Below are 22,006 nucleotides of genomic sequence, written 5' to 3'. Positions count from 1 at the left end.
CTGCAGGTGGCACCTGTCATTACAGGACATGTAAATAGGATCAACAGCCCTGAGCTACTTAAGAGATGCCCCTTTCTCAAATGAGTCTCAAACAGCTCTCCAAGTTCATCTCTCTTGCCGTTTCAGTCTCTCGGTCAGAGGATTCAACTGAACAGGAAGGATCATGGTGGCCACCGAACTCTGCATTCCAATGCAGTTCCACTAACTTTTGTTACCAGATGATGATCTCACTCTTACTGCAGCTTCCCCTCCCTCACCAGTCTGTAACACTCAAGGAAAATATACTTTTAAAAATTAAATCCAAAACGAGGTTCCAAACTAAGGAGTGAAGCTGTCAGTAGGTTTAGAAGCAATGGATTCTTTAAAAGCAGACTATAGGTGGAACTGGTATAAAAAGAGAAGCTATAACCTAAAAGGCACAGAGGCAATCCTATTTAAAAAGCTGACTTTCCTGTTAGGGATAGACACTGAAAAGATGGAGACCCAAGGTGACTAACCTGGGGTAAGGAGATCACCAGTCTGACGTCCATTCCCTCAGGGTTTGGCCTCCAGGCAAAAGCAAGGTAGGGATTTGGATTAGGAAAATAAGCAGGACCACAGGTGACTGGCAGGCAGCCCGTAGGAAGAGGGAGAGATCCACAGCAGAACATGTGAACCTCCAGCATTCAGATCCCCGCCACTTCCCAAACCTCTCTGAAAAGGGTGGAGCACAATCCAAAAGCGGGTCCACTCCTCTCACAGGTGGTGTGAACAAATAGGGCAGAATCGGGCAGAAGTTTAGCTGCAAAGATGGTTTCACAGTTCACTGTCACCAAATAGTTTGAGGAAAATCAACTCCATGAAGGAGAAACAGAAAATCCAACACCTACCCTAGTAGATCAGAGAGGTGGGAATAAGCAGAACTTGACTTTAAAACAAAGAATTTAGTATCACACGGTTAGAGCAAAAAGGGTTTCTATGGATAAAATATCAATTAGAGATCATGAAAACTAAAAATTTAGTGAGTAAATAAAAAGAAAGCAATGCAATAGACCATGGAACGGTAGACTGGACAAAATTGAAAGGGGAATTGGAGGGTTGAAAGACTGAACCCAAGAATTCTCAGGGAATACAGCAAAGAGGTACAACGAGATCAAAACAGCCAAAGGGTAAGAATCATAGAAAATAGGTGTTGCCCAAATTTCTACCATCGAGTAAGTGCTTCAGAAGAAATGAATATTTAAAGAAATAATAGAAGTTCTCAGAACTTCTGAGAAGCTCTCAGAAAGTAAAGACTCCACAGATTGAAAATGCGCAGCAAGAATCAGATAGCTCCACGCATAGAGATTCCAGCACCCTAATGGGGAAAACCAACCCCCAAAAGAAAAGTTACCTACAAAGGAAGATATCAGATTACCATCCCATCTTGCTTTAGCTACATACAAAAATGCAAAGAAATCCTGGGTGGAAATTACTTCAAGACTAGAATTCTATGACCAGTCAAAATCTCACTGGAGAACAAAGGGAAAAAAAAAGATATTTACAGAGATAGATAGATGAACTCAAAAAATGTATAAGACACAATCTCTGGGAGGAAAAAAAATCACTATAATATATTTTACAAGAAGGAGACAAATTAAGCCAGGAGATAGACATGAGATACATGAAGCAGTGACAAAGTACAGGAAATAAGAAATTAGGAAAATTTACTGTTGATTCTAATGTTTTGATTGATTGCTTTAATGTAAATTGCAGATTGGGTATATGGATTGAGAGGGAGAGCAGGACACAATTAAAATAATGGCCAGAAGATTTCCATGGTCATTTCTCTGAAGAAGTATATTAATTGACAATAAGCACAGGAAAAGATGTTCAACACCATTAGTCATTAGGGAAATGCAAATCAAAACCACAGTGAAATGCAACTCAGTAAAGACAGTAACCAGTGTTACGATGTGGAGGAATTAGCATCTTCATGCACTCTTGGTGGCAATGGGATATGGTACAGTCACTTTAGAAATTCTTTGGCATTTCCTCAAAAGGTAAAAAGTAGAGTTACTGCATAATTCAGCAATTCCACTCCCCAGGTGTGTACCCCAAACAAATGCAAATACATGTCCACACAAAGTCATAAATGTCCATAGCAACATTATTCATAATGGCACAAATGTGGAAAAAATCAAAATGTCTATCAACTGATGAATGGATAAAATATGTCAGGGATGAAAAGGAATGAAGACGTACTGATACTTGCTAAAATATTAATGAATCTCAAAGACAGTGTGTTAAGTGAAATAAGTCTATTATAAAGGACCACATATCATTTAATTCCATTAATATGAGATGTTCAAATTAGGCAAATCTGTAGAGAAAGGGTAGCTACTGGTCACTTAGGGCTGAAGGTGATGGAGTGTGACTCTTCTTTGGTACAAGGTTTTTCTTCCAGTGGGGATAAAAATATTCTAAAGTTGGATTATAGTGACGGTTACATATGTCTATAAATGTAATAAACACCATTACATTATATACTTTAAATGGGTGAAATTTATGCAAGGCATAATAGCACATACCTGAATTCCCAGTGACTGGGGAGGCTGAAGCAGGAGGATTCTAAGTTGGAGACCAGCCTCAGCAACTTATAGAAACCATGTCTCAATAAAAAAAATAAGAAGGGTTGGGAGTGTGAATCAGTGATAGAGCGCCCCTGGGTTCAATCCCCAGGACAAAAAAGAAGGTAAAATTTATGATATGTAAATTTTTTATCCATAAAACTGTCAAAATGTAATGAAAACTACTATAAGACATAGTGTGAGTGTGTTTTTTAAGAAAGAACACAGAAAAACTGACAAAGACAAGGAAAGGCATGAATGGGAGAGCAATTAGCATAGTGAATCGAAAACACATACTGAGATGCAAGGGCAAATCCAACTTAATAAGCACCATCAACATGAATAAGTTAAACTCACCTATAAGAAACGGACTTTCAGATTGTATTTTAAAAACATATGCGTTTGACTTTTTTCAAGTAACAAATAAAATATTTTCACTGAACAGACAATGAAAATACTTGGTTAGAAATGGTTAACAACAAATAGACAATAAAACACAGTTGTGTCAATATCATGTAAAATAAGATCAGAAGTGAAAATAATTGAAAGAAACAAAGACACTCTGTGGATGAAGGAAGCCAGGCTGAAATAACTGCTGTACAGCTGCAAGTTTAGATACAAAATAGTTAATCAAAAGTTGAGAGAATTACAAAACAAAAACCTGAAACAAAATCGCTGTTGAAAACTTGAATAAACCTCTCCATAAAAAAGCAAACAAAAACCAAATATATGAACTTTAGTAACATGCTGATAATTTTGATATAATATACAGAAAACTTGTTCCCATAAATGGTCTCTTTATCACTCTGGAATACATGTGCAATCATCATAAAATGTATCTACGACAAATTCAAAAGATTAATTTTATAGATAGAATTTACTAACCATTATGCAATAAAATTAAAAGATAGCTTAAGAATAGATGCCCCTCAAACAAGTAAACAAAAACAAAGTAGCCATCTAAATATAAACTCAAGCCTGCACACACACAGAACTGCATACAATTTATTGATCAACAAGAAATCGAAGTGGAAACTTTTTAATCGAATTGAAGAAATGGTAAAAGATGTCAGTAAAACAAACCTAAAATATATGTCTAAACACCTATAAAGAAAGAACTAATAAAGTGAAAGCAGAAATTGATGAAATAGGAAACATGCCCAAGTCCACAGGTGGTCACTGTCTCTGGCTTTGCCAGGTGGGGTCTGGGACGTTCTCATGGAGCTGGTTAGCTGCTTTGTGGTTCGGTGTTGAAAAAAATGGCATCTTTTAACGGATCACTGTGCTCAGTTACTGAACCATTAAGTCGGAGACTTCTAAGGATGTCTCAGGCAGGTCGGACTTTTGCCATAATCCCTAAAGTACAGGAAGTGTTTCTCATTTTTGGCAACTCCTTACATTGTCTTCTAACCTTGAATTGACCTTGTCCTCAAAATAGACATCAGAATATCCCTCATTCTGAATGTACTATCTGGTTTTCCTTTCTTTTAAATTGCCTTTGTGGAATGAGAAATTTCATGACCTTCTCCACTACTAGTGACAGATTAAAACGATTTGAAACTGTTGGAGATGGGATATGTGCAAAGGAGTGCCTTTCTTTTTGTTTTACTTCTTTCTTTATTTTTCTTTTCTTTTCTCTCTTTCTTTTTTTTTTTTTTTTTTGAGGATGGGAGTTTAAATAGTGTTTCAGAGTAAAAAATGATATGCAATGCATTAGAAGGTGTAGGTTATTTAATTCCTTTGTTTCCATATTGTTTGTAAAAGGAGGATAAGCTAATTCTTCCTGGTTGGGCTTGTTAAGATTTGGGGGGGAGTATAAAATTATGTAACACGTATTAACTTACGCCTGCTATATGCCTGGCACTGTGTTAGGTGCCAGCATAAGCTCGGCATAAGACAGACACGGCCTCGGAAGCTTCAATGCTAGAGCATGCCTGCCATGGAAGAACAGTGTTTCCATGTGGATTGGAGAGCTTGGAGATGCCACTAGCATTGAAGTGTGACCTGTTGGAGTCTGACTGCAGGAAAGGGCCACCGCACATGAAGGAGCAGGAAGAATGGTCCCAAGGCAGGACTGATAATGAATCTTCAGAACAGCATCATTTTCACAAATTCACCATGGTCTCGAGTCTTGGATCCACAGTCCTGGAGGTCCAGAAAACCACCTTATCAAGACTCCTAGAGAGAAGAGTTTTTCAGTGACATGCTGCTACTCATTTCACACGTGATTGATTTGAAATGCCCATTTACTACTCTCCTGTGGTCAGAAACATCCTTTTCTCTATCTACCACACCATTTTCCCAACACCAAGTTACCTAGAAAGTTGAATTAATCCCCCGAATATTATTTGGAGTTTCTAGAATATTGTTTGGAAGGCTTGGAAAATGGGTGACGGCAGGTAAGTATTTTTTTGAAATTTTCACTTGAAAAATTGCCACATGACAACAAATGTTCTTAGGCAGACTGAAATTTAGTTTGTATCTGATATGAATATTTTTATTTTTATTTTGTATCATAGGTGGGTAAATGTATGTCTTATTTTTACTGCTACTTCCTTATCTTCTGTGACTAGTGTTATTACATTTACTTCCACAGCAGGGGATAGGAGTTACTACTATGACTGTATTAACTTCCCATGTATGAACTCACTTAATCCCCAATCCCTCCCTGAGGTGTAGACCTTTATTACAGCCCTCAATTTACACTTGAGAATGAGCATGAAAAGTTCAATTGTTTAAAGTCAGTCAGCTATGAGGTGGCAGAACCAGAATTCAAAACCAGGTTGCCTGTCTCTAGATTCTGATGTATCCATCTGAAGTCACCTTTCAGAACAAATTCAATCAATAGTAGTTTACTTGAGTTGTTAGCCTTATTAGAACACAGCTAGGTACGAACAGTACCAGAAGAGCTCAGCTCTCTTTAAGCAGCAGTCCTTTCTTCTTCTTTAATCCTTAGAACCTCAATGAGGGGAGGAGGAGAGCTTCAAAAAAATCTTGAACTAAATCCAAAAAACAAACTGAAATACTTTCTGAAGGTCATTGTCTAACAGGAAAAGGTGACTCACCATATTAACAGATCCTATTCCAAGGAGAGAATTTGAAGCTGACGAACATCAGAAGAGCTTTGCAGAAGCTTGACCCCTAGTGAATTAGAGAAAGCAGCCTCTCATCACCTACCAGTGCCATGAAAAGGCCTTATGGTTACAAAAGCTCTGAAGAACTCAACTCAGTGAGAGTGGGCATGAGGGAGTTGGGCGGGCAACTGGTAAACCAACAGGTGAAACCAAGCACTGCAGCGGAGGCTATATGGAGGTATACAACTGAGGTTCAATAAGTGTTTGTTGAAATAGAAAATGACTTTAAGTCATCATGTCTTCTTGTTATTCCTATGCATGGTGGCCTCCTCTTGGTGATTGTTCAAAAAAGGGTATCTGCTTCAGACAACTGTACATGTTTTCCATGTTTGCTGGTTTAGAAAGAAAGGGACATGTTAAAGACATAAAGAAGATAAGGAAATCTTGTTCCAGTGGTACTCAATATATTGCAACTCTCATAAATCAGACTAACATTCATCATTATGCATTTATTATATTTGAAATTAAATATTGGGACACAAATATCTTTTGGATTTGAAAATCTAAACTGATACATAAGGAGAATGGAAGTTGATATCTCACAGAAGAAGAGAGTAAATAAGAATGAAAAGTATTGATGTGCAGAGCTACCAGAAGGCTGTGGAGACCTGTTAGAGGGAAGATGGCTGAATAATCATTCATTGAGCACAAGTCATGGGCCGGGCCTATGGTAGGTGCTGGGAATCTAAATGTAGTTCATGCTTCATTTACTTCTAGTTGCCACCCACATCCTACTCTATACTTTCTGGACACAACAGGCGGCATCTTACATGAAAGTGTCTTGTGTTGGTCCACTCTGTGAAATGTTCCCGCAAGTCCTCTTTAACTTGCTACCTTGGGAGTCATTGCTCCTGCCTCCCAACCCCATCACCAAGTGACCCTACAAGACTTGGGCATAGCTACTTCTGAACAGCCTCATTTCCTCAGTAAGGGTAAGATGCTTCTTGAATTTCCTAAAGGGCTAATGCTCTCCAGAGTCCTCAGCATAGCAAAATTCTTGTTTTCTACACAAAAGTAAGGAAATTGTCCCACTCCATGATTGTCTTTTGCTCTATTGTATAACTTATAATCCAAAGGATTTCATGATAGTCTAACTGAAAATAGCTCTTTCACTTTCCTCTTACGGTTCTGGAAACTGTTCATGGAGAGGTGTTGGAGCGCCAACCTCTGGGACAACAACTGCTTTCCTTGTCATCACGTGTATCTATTTTCTCTTTGAAATGTTCTTGGGAATAGTCAGCAGCCCACCATAAATGTCTTCAATCATCCAAATTCTGATGGAGGCAATTTGGGGTCCCACTAGAACTCTTTGATACAAGGATAAATAAGACCTTTCCCTGTATGTCAAGGTGTCTGGTGGGCCCTCCTTGCTTTACTGTTGTGATACAACTTACCTGAGTATTGTGGATGTGGGGACAACACCACGGCAGGATCCAAGGAGCTTTTCTGCCCCTCTTGGCTCTGCTCCTTACCCAGCTGTGTGGCCTCCAGGAAGCCACATTCCTTTTCATGCTCAGGATCCCGATTTAAGAAAGGAAACAGGGCTGGGGATATAGCTCAGTTGGTAGAGTGCTTGCCTCACATGCACAAGGCCCTGGGTTCAAATTCTCAGCACTGCAAAAAAAAAAAAAAAAAAAAAAAGAAAGGAAACAAATTCTGTATCTCATGGGAAGGGTGTTATGATCAAGAGATCAAGAGAGTTGATGCATGTGGGCAAGTTCTGCAACAACAGACTCCATTTGCCATAAGCCCAGACAGTTAGTGACTTTTTCCTCTGCTTCCTAAGAATCCAGAACTTCCTTTTGATAAAATATTTATCACACTGTTTATATGACTGATTCTCACAGTAAACCATCAGCACCTTGAAGGCAAGGGTTTTCCTCTTGTTCCTTTTTGGATTATGTGCTCCCATAATGGAGCCAGTCATATAACAAATTCTTCAAAATACACTGACTACAAGAATGAGTGAAAATTTTAAATTATATTCAGGTGTTCTGAGTAATTTTGTACAAATCACGTCACCTTCAGAACTCTAGTTTCCTAATTACTAGTGGGGAAAATACATTATATCAGTCAGCATACAGTGGATCAGAAGCTACATGACTTCTCATATCACAAAATTTCAGCCCAAAGGGTTCTTACAGTGATTAAGTCCAAATTCCTCCATCGTACAGATGAGGAATTTGAGGTTAAGAAAATGTGTGTGATATGTGTAAGGCCATCTGGACAAGTCCAAGACCTCTTGACCATCAATTAAGTTTCCTTGTTTGTTTGAGATAGGGTCCTATGGTCTTGCCTACACTAATCTTGAACTCATGGGTTCCAACATCAGCCTTCCAAGTAGCTGGAACTACAGGTGTGCACCATTGCATCTCACTAGTTCAGTGTTCTTGATGTCACAGCTTGAAATCCTTAAATGGAATTTACATGGTTACCAAACAAAAATGATTTTATAATCTAGGGTATACTGTTGTGTTCTAGATAATACAACTGTTTCTGGAAGAAAATAGATACTCTGGTTAATGAGAAGATAATTCCTAGTAAGGGGCTATGGATTGAGAACAAACTGTACAATATTGTTCAAGGTGGATGTTAGTTACCTTGAATGAATCAAACTCAAAGAGCAATAAATGTATTCCCATAAACCATGGATCCACACTGAAATCAAATGGCTTCATTCAGCAAGGCAAACTCTTAGGAAGCTAAAAAAACTAGGTGACTTGTAAAGCAATGCATTGTGAAGAGAAGAAGTTGAATTAGTTAAAGAAATCTCCCGATTGTAGAGGTCAATTTCAGAATCGGTCATCCACTTCACAATATGTCTATACACTATATTTGGTGTTAGAGACTGCTGAGGGGGTGAGGTATGGTTTCTGTTCCCAACCCTCACCAAACCAGTGCTTATCATATAGAATACTTCTCACACAGTTGAGAAGTAAGATGCTTGATAGATAGCACAAATTTTTAATTTTTTAAAAATCAAAGAACATCTAAATAAGTGGAGAAACATACTATGTTATTGAATTAAAATACATATAGATATTGTTTTTCCCAAAACAAGCTCAAGCAAGTTATTTTGCAGATATAGCAAAGTTTAGCCTAAAATGTATGTTGAAAGTCAAAGGAATGGGAATATCTAAAACAATATTGAAAAGCAGTATTAAAGTAAGAGGGATCCAGCTACCAAGACTCATTATATACCTATAGTTATCAAGACTACATGGTATTATAAGAGAAATGGACACATGAATCAATGGAATCAATTACAGAGTCAGAAACAGATGCACAGTTTGTTTCTTTACAAAGGTATCAAAGCAACTCAATGTAGAAATAATAACATTTTTAATAAACAGTGCTAAACAATTCAACATCCATGGGCAAAAATAAATAAATCAGTAAATAAACTTCAGTTTGAAACTCATAGTTGGTATAAAAATTAACTCAGATCGGTCAAGGACTTAAAGCAACACAACACTATTAAAATTTGAGAATAAAACAGGATAAAATCTTTGGGAGTTAGTGATAGGCAAAAAGTTCTCCAACAGTAGACACAAGATCCACAAAAGGAAAAGTTGATAACTCAAACTTCAGCACAATTTAAAACTTTTGCTCTAAAAAAGGCCTTGTTAAAATGATGAAAAGAAAAGCCAGAGACTCAGAGAAAATACATGAGAACAACATAGCCAACAAAGGACTAGTGTTTAGAATATATAAAGAACCCTTAAAGTTCAACAGCAAAAAACAAACAACTACAAAATGAGGTAGAAATGTAAAATGGATGATATAGAAATTCTGAAAAAAAAATTAACAGTCTCTTAAAAAGTAATTGCACAACAACCATACAACCCAATGACCTTTTTTCCAGAGAAAAGAAAATGTATGTTCACACTAAAACTTGTACAAAAATGCTCATAGTAGCTTTATTTGTAATAGCTCCAAACTGGAAATAACCTAGATATTCTTCAATAGGTGAATAATTAAATTGTGATACCATGGGATACTACCTCAGAAATAAAAAGGAACAAACTATCAGTACATAGAGATTTATATCCAATGAATAAATCAAATTCCAGACTACACACCGTAAGATTCAATTTGTATTATATTCTTGAAATGAAAAACTTACAGACATAGAGAACAGAATAGTGGTTTCTAGGGAGTAAGGATTTGAAGGGAGAGGAGTAATGTCTACAATGTGTGCATGGCTACAAAAGAGCAACATGAGGGATATTTGTGGTGATGGGAATGTTCTACATCTTGTCTGCAACAATTTCACTGTCTGGTTGTGATATTGCATTCTAGTTTTGCAAGATATTAGCATTGGTAGAAAATGAGTTAAGATTTATTGAATCTCTCTATTATTTATTATAACTGCATGTGATCTATAATTATTTCAAAATAAAAAATTAAATTTCAAAAGCTATATTAGTTTGTCTCTGTCCTGTGTGTGTGTGTGTGTGTGTGTGTGTGTGTGTGTATGCATGTGTGTGTCATATGAATTTTACAGTTACTTTGTCAAAAAATGAAAAACAACCCTATGGAGATACTGTCTGGAATAGCAGGACTATGCAATTAAATTTGAAGTATTTATATATGTTTGCTACTGAACCATTCTATCCATTTAAATGGCATATCGTTTTATTGTTTTCTTTTATTATTTTAAAATTTTGTCAATAAAAGAGTTACACATCTTTTCTTTTTGGAAGGATTTATTCCTGGACAAATTACTACCATCTAACATTATATTATGTTACGCTTAATACCTGATTATTTCTGGTAAATAAAAGTGATAATAATTTTTAAAATATGTTTCTTTTATCCAGATAAATTTGCTAAACATTTTATAACTCTGATCACTACTTGCATTAAATTTACATATATTTCTATAGATTTCTCATATTTTTTAAAGAGAATATAATTTTCTCCTCTTCTTCTCCCTCCTTTCTTGTTTCCTATTTCTGTTCTATTGTTTAGGAAGTATATTAAAATGTTGAGTTGATGAATGTTAATAGATATTCTTTTCTTGTTAATAATAGATGAAGGAAAGAGAGATGGAAAAATAGTAGAGAGTTTGCCCTACTATGAGCAACATGTTTAAGGAAAAGACTCATTTTAGGAATTAAAAAACAAAAATTTTCAAAGCACATGATATTAGAATGAGAATAAATGTACTAAGAGAAGCTCACCTTTCTTATGTAATCTTTCTTTGATAAACACTGTGCTAAAGGGCAGATGTGCAGCCAAGTCTGGAACTTTCTGAATGGTTTAACAGTAAGACTACTTCTGAAAAGCCAGATTCAAAAAATATCATAGATTCTGCACAGTCTTCTATCCAGTTAATTTTTTTTTTTTTTTTTTTTTTTTTTTTTTTGTGGTGCTGGGAATCGAACCCTCAGTCTTGTGCTTGCAAGGTAAGCACTTTACCAACTGAGCTATCTCCCCAGCCCTATATCCAGTTAATTTTAACAAATACAACTAGAATTGATTGTGAGACAGGTATATTAGAGTTCTGCTAGAAAAACATCAATGCAATAGATGGATGTTGCTGGAATTATTAGAGCTTCCAGAGACAGAGTAAGCAAGTCTGCAATCCATAGGTAGGCTGTAGGGAGGGACAGGCTGGATTTCTTGAACACAAGCTGAAGCTGCAATGCACAAGTGGAATTTCTTCGAGGAAACTTAGTTCTGCTCTTAATGACTTTGAAATGTTTGAATAAGACCCCCTCAAAAGTTTATCTAGGAGATTATTCTCTACTTAAAGTCAATCGATTATGAATGCTAATGCTAATCTCATCTATAAAATACCTTCATAGCAACACCCAGTTTAGAGTTTCATTCAATCACAGGGACAATAGCCTAGCCAAGTTGACCCAGAACAGATGATCACAAAAGGTAGGACAACTGTGTGTTCTGAAGGGTGTACATTGTGGCTGGGATGAAGGAATTAGAAACCATAGCCCAACACTAAAAACTCACGTCTCATACAGAGAGTGTCGGCTAGTTTATAATCTGAAAGCTACAGGCCACTGCATGGGAGCACAGACAAGTGTAAATAAGAAATCCAAAGGACGAATGATCTCGCTGATAAGCGGATGATGACACATAATGGGGGGTGGGAGGGGTTAGTGTTAGGGTTAGGGTTAGGTTTAGGGTTAGGGTTAGGGAGGGGGGCAAGAATGGAGGAAGGAAGGACTGTATAGAGGGAAAAGAGGGGTGGGAGGGGTGGGGGGAAGGGAAAAAATAACAGAATGAATCGAACAACATTACCCTATGTAAATTTATGATCACACAAATGGTATGACTCCAAGTACAAATACAGAAACAACATGTATCCCATTTGTTTACAATAAAAAATAAAAATAAAAATACAACATGAAAAAAAAAAGAAATCCAAAGAGAACGTTCAAAATGTGATATTCTTGATGCAAGCAAGGCAACATGAAACCTGGGCACAAAGCAGGAAGTAGCTACAAAAGGCCACTGGATTAGTACTCCTTGGATCTGATGAGCATCTCTATCAACCTTTTTTCTGTGGCCACAAGACCAAGGGCAGTGTCACGGTCCCACAAGTGACAGCAGTTTACTGCTGCAGGTGAAGTGAGCACGCAGCAGGAGCAGAGCGAGGCTTTGAAGCGGTCACCAGTGCCCGCGCTCGGCAAGGCTTTGTGTGCCACAGTGAGGACACCGGGTTGACTCCCCCGAGGAAACAGAAGGTCAACCAGAGTCTTAGCTCAGGGAGAGACACCAGCAGGCGAGGGACTGGTAAGGAAGAGAAAGCCTTGCACTGAGCGTTCCTCAACATGATTATCGCCCCTGTCCTTTCCTCCCACTTTGTCTTTTTCTCCATTTCTGAGAACATTCACCCGTTTTGAACATTCTTCAAAAGTAAAGAAGGTATTGAACTGGCTTAAAAATGACCACCATTAGAAATAAAAACAATAATGTGTCCAAAAAAAGTGGCACAGACCTCCAGATATTTAATCTAGTTGGGAAAGTTGTCAGGCCAGTAATTCCCTGTGGACCATGGGCTGACAGAGACAGGCCAAGTTCCTCAGAGTGACCTTCCGCCACTCTAGGGAGGCCAGTAAACGCACTGTCTCAGTTCCTGTAGTTTCTGTGAACCGAAAGAGCCCTGAATTTTGATATTAGAAGAGGCTGGGCTCTGGTTCAGGCTTTTCTACTTATTTGCTGGGTAACGCTTGGGCAAATCTTTAAGCCTCTCTCCACACCAGTTTCTTCATCTGTAAAATGAGATAAATTAAAGTACCTACATGATAAGCTTGATCTGAGGATTAAATGCAATAATGGGTGGAAAATCTCATTGAATTAAAGATCCATGTGCTTACTATATATTTTGCCTATGAAATGTCATTTAAGCAGTGAGCTTTGATGTTGGAGCAAAGACTGCTAATTGCCTCCCACAATATCCATTCTTTCCTTCCTTTGCACAGAATCTCTAATTCTCAGCTGGTCCCAGGACACCTATAGAATCAAGGGCATATTTCTTAGACTCCCTTAAGCTAGTTGTAGCCCTGTGAATAAATTCCCACCAATAACAGGTAATCAGAGATGCCAGTGACCAATAGCAGCTCTGGAAAACCACCTTCAAAGATGTCAGGCCCAGAATGTGGAAGTGGTGACTGGAGTTCTAGGAGCCGTCTTTGTCCAGGAAGATGAGTACCACTCTTTAGGGCAAATGAAACAGTGAGGGGAAAGAAGACTCGACTGCCAAAGATGATAGAGTAACCATGTAAGCCTTCAGCTACTGCTTCCAGACTTCTCTAGGTTCAGGTGAAATGAACTTCTCTGTTCTTTCAGATATTGTCTAATGTTATTCATTGCTCAACCTAATATCAAGAGAGTAATATTCAGTACATAAATGTAAGAGGAAACACAGCTTTTGGATGTATATCCTGTAATGAGCAGAATCAGAGATCATAAGAGATTTCATGACATGGAGAAAAACACTCTGGACTTTGACTTCAGGGACCTGGGTTCAAATTCTCCTCCTACCACTTTGTAGCACGGTAGTATTCATATTCTGCTTTACTCTCCAGGGCTCACTCACCGAACTTATTTAAAGAAAACAGGTGAATTATGTGACTATTCTATTTCCAGTTCCAACTTTCCAAGGCTTTACCATTCTTAGTATGCTGTAAGAAGCCTCCATTAACGAATATCTCCATTGTGCATGGATTAAGGTGTATAATATCATGTGATGTAGGTAAGCAAACAGCTTCATTTTCCCAATTTAAAAGTAGAGGTTGGTTTGTAAACATGAAATTACTCTTCTGGAAGTTCCAGGGCTACAAGTTGTAAATTTGACTGAAACTCCTCGCTGAGAGAAGAAAGTAATTGAAGTTGCAAAGAAAGTAAAACTGAGCACATAGCAGGGATTTATTAGAGAAGAACTTGAAGGTAGGGAGGAGAGAGGCTTATAAGGAAATACTTCAGAGACTTAATAAGAAAAGAAAACCTGCCTCAAGGTGCCCCAGCCACCGTCAAGAGAATGGTGTGAGTTCTCCTCTTTCACACATTTTTTTTTTTTTTATGCAAAAGATATGTTCTTGGTGTTCAGAGAACATCCTCATTTCAGGTAACCTGATTTTTTTTTTTCAATAAAGCAGGCGATTCATTAGATGTGTAACTAAATGTGATTCCATTTTTATAGCCTTGCTAAGCTTCTCATATAAAAATAGTCACAGTTCAGAAAAAAAAAATCTTTTGTCAGATTAAGTATATAAGTTCTCAGTTTATAAGCCATAGTCAGCTGTAGAAAGCCTTATAGAGAGACATCTGAGGGTAGCCGAATGTGGGGAGAAGTGAGTTTGAGCACTCTTGGGGTATATCTCTGCTCTGACCTTTCCTAGTAGTTGAACCCGAGCATCAAGTTTTAAAAGACCCCACCATGACCAGTGGTTATCACTCCCTGTGAAACTGCTACCAGAAGGAAATCTCAATATCAAACACAGTTCTTCACAGAGTTTTCTAGGAACAAAATTGAGGTGTGTGAGGTGAAACTGCCCAGAGCATAGCGCAATGGAGACCAATATATGAGGCAAGAGTTGCCTCCCCCTGCCTTATAATCTGTGCTCACATCAGACATCATTCATCAAGCACTGCAGGCTCCACCCTGAGTGTGCCCATGTCTCATGATTCTTCTAATGATCGTGTCCCAGGGAGCCACTACCAATTTATTGGAGAGAAAATCTGAAGTTTAAACAGTTTGCTAGCCCTGGCCTAGAGCTGCATCTGAATAATGGAACAAGATGCACTGTCTTTTATTGAAATAAACATCAGAAAAATTGAATGATGAACTCAGGAAAGATAGCTGTCTGCTGAAAAGCAAGGAAAAGATTGAATGCAAAGAGTGGCTGGTACTGTTGCTTCACAGCAGAAGAAGAAAATGGATGAATGTGGGCTGTTGAAACTGCAGGTACCAAGAAACCTCAGAAAGAGAATGGACCACTATAAGCCCTGGGAAATAAGATCCAATCCCAGAGACATAAGTTTGGTAGTTGCTGTCTAAAAGAGGAAGTCCTTTGACCTGAAAGATGGGCACAAGCAATGGCTGTGAGATCCAGGCACAACTGGCACTTTGCTAAGTTAGCACTGGTGCATGCTTGAATACAAGGTCAGCTAGAAACAAATGAACAAGAAAAGCAGTAAGCAGGTAGACTCGAGCCACAGGAGTATGCTATCTATTATGTACAGTCAGTTCTCCATATCAACAAAACACAGATCAAAAGTATTCAGGGGAAAAAAACCTTGTGTCTACATAGACCATGTACAGATTATTTTTCCCTGCTATTATTACCTAGGTAATACAGAATGCAACAATTTACATAGGAGTTGCATTGCATTAGGTATTATGGGTAATATAAATAAAGAATACAGGATGATGTGCATAGTTCGTAGGTTATATGCAAAGGCTGCACCATTTAAGGTTAAAGATCTTGAGCATCTGCAGACTTTGGTACTAGTCCCTCATACACACCAAAGGGTGACTATACTAGCTTCAGGGCCTTAGGCAAGTTAGTTAACTCTCTGAGACTCAGTTTTCTTATAGATAACTAGGATTGCAATATTTCTCTTCCTGTAGTAGTAAGAATCTAGTAAGCTAGTACCAATAAATGCTTTCTATATAGTAAGTAAGTATCACTGTTATTTTTCTTACTATATCTTTATCTCTGGAGAAAAATCACCATGATTCAAGGAAAGAAACCATGAAAGTCTAAACTAATATCAGGCTATGAGGAATGAACTTTATTGCAAAAAGACATTAAACTGATTTGATGCTGGCTTTAGTCATTGAAAGAACTGGTTTATTTCTGACTAACCTCTTACACTTTTAGTCCTCTGGTAGTCCCAACTGAAAATTTCTGGTGTTTCGTAGGCCCTGCACTCTGACTTAGTCTCATCAAACTTGTGACTGCTGAGTGCTGATGAGCTTCTGAGTCTCATATATGCTGCTTGTAAATTTGTAAGTTGCTCCAGGGGGAACTTGTCACAGAACGTCTCTGTGGTCCCTTTCCTTAAGGATCCTGGACCCTCAAGTCTTGGCTGCTTTAGTAGCTCTCCAAAACTTACAAATGGATGATTTTTTTAAATATTTGTAATCTGGATTACTAATAATTCTCAACAAGAGTATTAGTCTCCAAATTTAGCTTGCCATTATTAAAAATGGAGACAAGTCCTTATTTATTGAACAACCTATTTGAAAAACTAATGAGCACAAAAATATGATAGACAATTTCTTTTTTTTAAAAAGGAAGTCATTTGAAAAAAAGTACCCAGTAGAAGTTTTAGATGACAGGAAAACTGATGCTCATAGAACTGGTGTAGTACAGAGGAGAGTGTGTTCAGGAATATTCCTTTTGCCTTGATCACTACCAAAGATTCCCTCCTGGTCTCCTTACCTCTGTCCCTCATTGCCCCATTCAATAACATACTCCACACCTCAACTTGGAATCTTTACAAAACACGTAACTTGTCATGCACGTCTCTTTATTGAAACTCTTCCATGGATCGTTTATCAGTAAAGTCTCCCCACCACCAACTAAAAACATCGGAAAGAATAAAGATAATTGGTCTCTCACAAATACTAGATCTAAAGTTAGCCAAGTGGGAGGTTGTTCAGTTCATGGCGATGTCAGAGCCCTGCACTGATTTCTCTGAAATTCTTTTGGTTTTCTATCTTTGGGCACAAGATTGCTGCCGGGTCTCCTAAAAATCACATTTTCACACATGGACAAAAGCATAAAAGAATGAATGGAGGAGGTCACGTCTCTCTCTTTCTTTTTAGGACCAAAGAAAATCATCCCCTTATGCCTTATTGGCCAGATCTAAATCACGTGACACTTCCTTTGGTGCAACTGAGTCTGAAACAGTGAACATCTAGTACACCCAGTCTCCACTGTGGGAGATGAACTGTCATTAAAAAATAGGTGGCTGCAAAGAATGGTTGCATTTAGGTGAACATTACTATCTGCTCTAGCTACACATTTTCTTTTTGCATGTTAAATTATAAACCTCTTAGCATGGTGTGTAAGCAAAATTTTTATGTTGCAAAAAACCTACACCACATTCAAGTGGTAATTAGCATTTATTGATGAGATGTATGGGAGATAGAAATGTACAGAAAACCAATCCAACAGGTATCAAGGATAATCAGACCTCAACCATCCTATACCTCAGCAGCTTCTAGTTTCTCTGGAGCAGGCCAGCAGAAGTGAGAGTCTATGACCCGAGGTGCTCCAACTGGGGTGTGGAATGTTTTCTTCTGATTTTCCTCTCTCTGATACGGATGACTCTTCCTTCCACTGATTTTATGTTCACATTTCCAGCAACAAGCTTTGGATGTCAATCTCTTTTTTAAAGAAGCCAATTCTCATGCAACCTACAGGGCTCAGCTCGAGCATTAACAGAAGTGACTGCTGACCCTTTAGGGGACCTTGCTTTATGCTTCCTGGGCCCCTTTGCTTACCATACCATAGAACACACTTCTTTCTTATAGTTGTGTCTCCCCAGGAAGCTTATTAAAATATAGATTCCTGGGCTCTGCCCCAGAAACCCTGACTCTATGAGGCAGGAATGAACTCAGGAATCTTTCTACATTTTAGTATGTGTGATTCTGAATGAGGAAGCATGGACCACAGTTTTAAAATGTCAACCCTATGTTTTAACTGTTGATAGCCCAAGTTTTATGGATTTCTCCAAACAGTTCTGCAGTAATATTAAAATCCTGATTTCACAATTGAGGAATCAGGGTCTCAGGGAGAACAAAGGCACACAGTGAGAAAGTACTGAAGTCAGTATACAAACAATTCTGCTTGTTCCAGAGCACCTGCTCTTAGGCATCCTGGGCCTCCTCCTGGTATCCCCAAGACTTCCTTTTCATTCTTTAGCAAAGCAGGGACAGGGCTAGGTCTCAAGAAGACTGCTCAGGGGAGGAGCAGATGGTCTTATCATGAAAGGGCTCTGATGGAGCCTCAGCAGTTCTGCTTTGAAGGAGAATGACTTTTGCTAAGAAAGCAAGGGGACCCAGCCAACTAAAGTGTGCTTACTCTAAAGGGAGGAAATTATGAAGCCTGGTGCCAATCTCTCTCCAGCAGGTGCCCTTTCTGCAGCCACAGGAAGTCCTTTGAAGACTTGTCACTACTGTACACAGGATCTGGGCTTTTCTCTCATTCAGTGATGCAAGGAGGGAAGTAGGGACCTGGAGAGCTTCAGGTTAGGGTGGGAGGGGGCACTAAGGAGGGGAAAGAAGGGAGATGAGTAAATGTCCAAAGCGGGGTTCCAGGTTGATTTAAATGGGAGCCGCACTGTGGGATTCAGAAGATCCAAGCTGAAATCCAGATCCTGCCATTCAGCAGAATGTTATAAAGAACATTAATTTCACAATACAAGCTATGGTTTACTTTCTAGCAAAATATAAGATCCCAGCCTGAACTTCTATTGTTGGGGTTAAGATTCTTGATTTGAGTGTGATGCACTAGTTACTGGAGAGTCCTCCTCCCTCTGGATGGCAACAACCCCACTGTCCTACAGGAGTCTCCTAAGTAGTCACCACCTGCTGCCTGCCCAGGTGCCCAGCCCATGCTGCTCCAGGCTAAGAATGCAGGACCTCCCTTAGGAATGGCTTGGGACGAAGTTTGCTCAATCCCATACCACACACACACACACACACACACACACACACACACGCACGCGCACACGCACGCACACACACACGTGGGGAGACTAAGGTACATCAGAAGACCTCAGGACAGTAGGATACTGACACAAAGGCTCTTGAAACCCTCTTCCTGCATTCAATAGTTAGGTCTTTATTCTGTACACCTACCACATTGAGTGCCCTCTCATTGCTTATTTGACAAACCTATCAAGCAGAAATGGGGAATCTGTCCTATTCCATAGCCACAGCTGGGGGAACATGAGGGGAAAGTGAGAAACACACAGCCAGTTGACACCTATGTTTGGCCCAACTGGTTCTTTTGTTTTGAAGAAGAGTCTGTCATTATTACCATTTTCAAAATGTTTATATTCAACATAAAAATATATACACAAAATCTTTTCACAATCATTAAACATAGAACTCAATGACTGGTTTTTCACGACACCCACAAAAAGGTCCAGAAACAGATCAGCAGCAGTGTTCTGGAGCCTCTCAAACTCTCTTCCACCTACTACCCCCTCACCGGGCCCCTAGAGCACCGGATCTTTCTTCATACTTTTAAAAATACTTGGAATCATGCAATATGAATTCTTCTCTAGCTTTCTTTTGCTCAGTTTATGTTCATGAGCTATGTTCTCACTGTTCTGTGTCATTTCATGGAGTGACTATTCCACCCACTGTTGATCCATTGCAATGTTGATGACAGTTTCCAGTTTGGGGTTATCGTAAGTAGTGCTGCTGTGAATATTCCTCTATACTCATTTCCTTTGAGTGTACACTCAACAGTTGAAATATTGGGTCAAAGTCATGGGCATGCTTGGCTTTAGTAGATTTAGTGAAAGAGTTTTGTAGAGTACTGACACCAACTTACATTCCCACCATTGATCTACATATGAGAACTGCAACTCTAACACACAATCAACAACACATGGTATTTTTTTTTATTTTCTGTATTTTTCATATTTAGCTCTTCCAGTGGATACATGGAATCATCCCAGAGAGTTTTAGTAGGTAGAATCTGACGCGTGCAGTACGAGTCCTTACAGGTTTTACAAACACTGCCAGGTCTTTTACACAAGGCCACCTCACCTATTTATGCCACCTGCCACATCCCTAAAGCCATTTGAGTCTGAAATTCCTGATATGTTTCTCTCCTGAACTCTGAAAATCAATTGTTATCATTCCCATTTTACTAAAGCAAAAACTGATTAACTTTCTCAATGTCAAGTAGCAGGAAAGTGACAAAACCATTTGCCATCAAAGCAAAGAACTTAAGTTTCTGCATGCCTGATAATTAGCCAGGGATCAAGGGTGGTAAAAAAGTAGCACACTTCAATGAGAAAATTGAGTTCTAATTCCTGGCTTCATTTCCAACTGGCTATACAAACTTAGCACACTCTTCTGAGCCTTTGTTTACTTAACTATAAAGTAAGGATGATAAAGTAGTTTAAAGGAATATGTAGTGGACTAAATGAGGCCACATGAGTGAAAGTGGCCAGGACAATGTCTGAAACACACTCAGGGTAACTTAAAGCTATTGATGGAGACGAAAGACTTGAGTGCAGGTCCCTGAAAGGCCTCTCTGGTTCCCACCAACAGTTCTGCACTGGCATTGAGAAATCAGAAAACTCGTTGGTAGCTTTTCTTGAACTCTGAGGACCTTCTCACAGGAAGAGTAGAGTAGGACAGGAGCAAGGGAAGTGACCAAGCGCAGGGGAAACCTGGCAGAAATTCTCTCAGCTGAAGGAAGGAGGACCCAGGGCAGGGGCAGATGATGGGAAAGAGGGGGGATGCTACACTGGGACACCCACCCACAGCTGTAGAGGGACAGCATTCCCAGTTTGTAGAGGTGCTACCCAAAAGCAGTCAGATGGTGAGACTTCTTTGTGATATAGGGTCAATGGCAAAAGGCAGGAAGCATGAAAATCATGCTTTTAGTGACCCAGGGAGAGAAAGCTGGAGACAGAGTGCTGGGCATGGTACAGGTATCCAACACTGATGAAGTTCACACTGGAAGACGGTCCATGCTGACATCCCTGCCACCTTCCTCTGGGTACCAGCAGTAAAACAGAGAATGAGCATCCAGAAGCCAAACGATGAAGAAAAAAAAAAAAAAAAAAAAAAAAACCCAAGGATCCACCCATTCTGTTTAGGAGGAAACAGCAGTCATGTATAAAATGTATCCTCTTTTCAACTTGAGTGAACAGAGATGGGATCAAAACAGAGACAGTAAAAAAGGATTGCAATATAAAAGAAAGAAGAAAACATATCACTCAAGGTTCAGAAGAGCTTATTTTTAGAAAAATCTTACAAAGATAAACAGAGAAAATAATAGGGAGAACCTGCTTGGAATTTAAAATGTTGACTAGCAAAGCTTTCACCAACATACTTTTAATGATAATTTCTTTCAAAAAGCCTTAAAAGCTGAAAATGAGAAATAATACATCAAAATATTAAAGATATTAACCCTATAAGACACATAGAGATGAAATAAGAAAAATGTATCCAGACTTAAGTGCATGATACAGATCAGAATGCCTCTTACAAAAAAAAAAATAAAAATAAAGAAGGAAGTAGTAAGATACTTTAGGTCTTCCCCATAGTTTTACTTACAACAAAAGACTCAGGATCTCTGGCAAACAGAAAATAGACAGTGATTCTTTCTGCTCTGTACCACATTAAGAATCAGGCAACACTGCATTCCATCATCTGTGCTCATCCATCTTCCCATCCTGGCCTCCTCTGCCCATTCCAGGAAGGAAGCCAGGGGCCAGGAACAGGGCAGGAAGGGAGAGGTGGGTAGGAATGATGGTAGCATGGCATGCTGGGAAATGTAGTCCCCACTATTAAAGCAGGAAAAGCCAGGGTGGGAAAGAGAGGAGCCCAACAGCCAAGGTAGGATTTCCGGGTGGGAGATAGAGGGAACTGGGTGTGGTTTATTTGCATAGTTGATTGAGGAACCACACTGCCCATGTTTGAATCCAGACTGTGCCTCTAAATAGTTGGGTGACCTTGAAGGTGTTTGTACCTTAGATTTTCCATCTATTAGATGGAGATAATAGGGAAGGGAGGAGCACATACTAAATTCACTGATTACTGTATGATGG

General features: G+C 38.9%; 1 long non-coding RNA gene across 1 annotated transcript; it reads right to left on the bottom strand.

Moving 5' to 3' along the window:
- Nucleotides 1–2,968: 2,968 nt before the first annotated feature.
- LOC124964716 (uncharacterized) lies at nt 2,969–21,647 on the bottom strand. The gene is made up of 4 exons (XR_007105020.1): nt 21,513–21,647; nt 7,117–7,336; nt 5,654–5,729; nt 2,969–4,766 (listed from the first exon to the last, which is right to left on the bottom strand). It is a non-coding gene; the product is annotated as an uncharacterized LOC124964716 (long non-coding RNA).
- Nucleotides 21,648–22,006: the final 359 nt, after the last annotated feature.

The sequence above is a fragment of the Sciurus carolinensis genome, chromosome 14 (assembly GCF_902686445.1).
Source record: "Sciurus carolinensis chromosome 14, mSciCar1.2, whole genome shotgun sequence".
In the NCBI taxonomy this organism is placed as follows: domain Eukaryota; kingdom Metazoa; phylum Chordata; class Mammalia; order Rodentia; family Sciuridae; genus Sciurus; species Sciurus carolinensis.
Note: the sequence above shows the minus strand (reverse complement) of the source record. Positions and strands in the feature narration are given on the sequence as shown.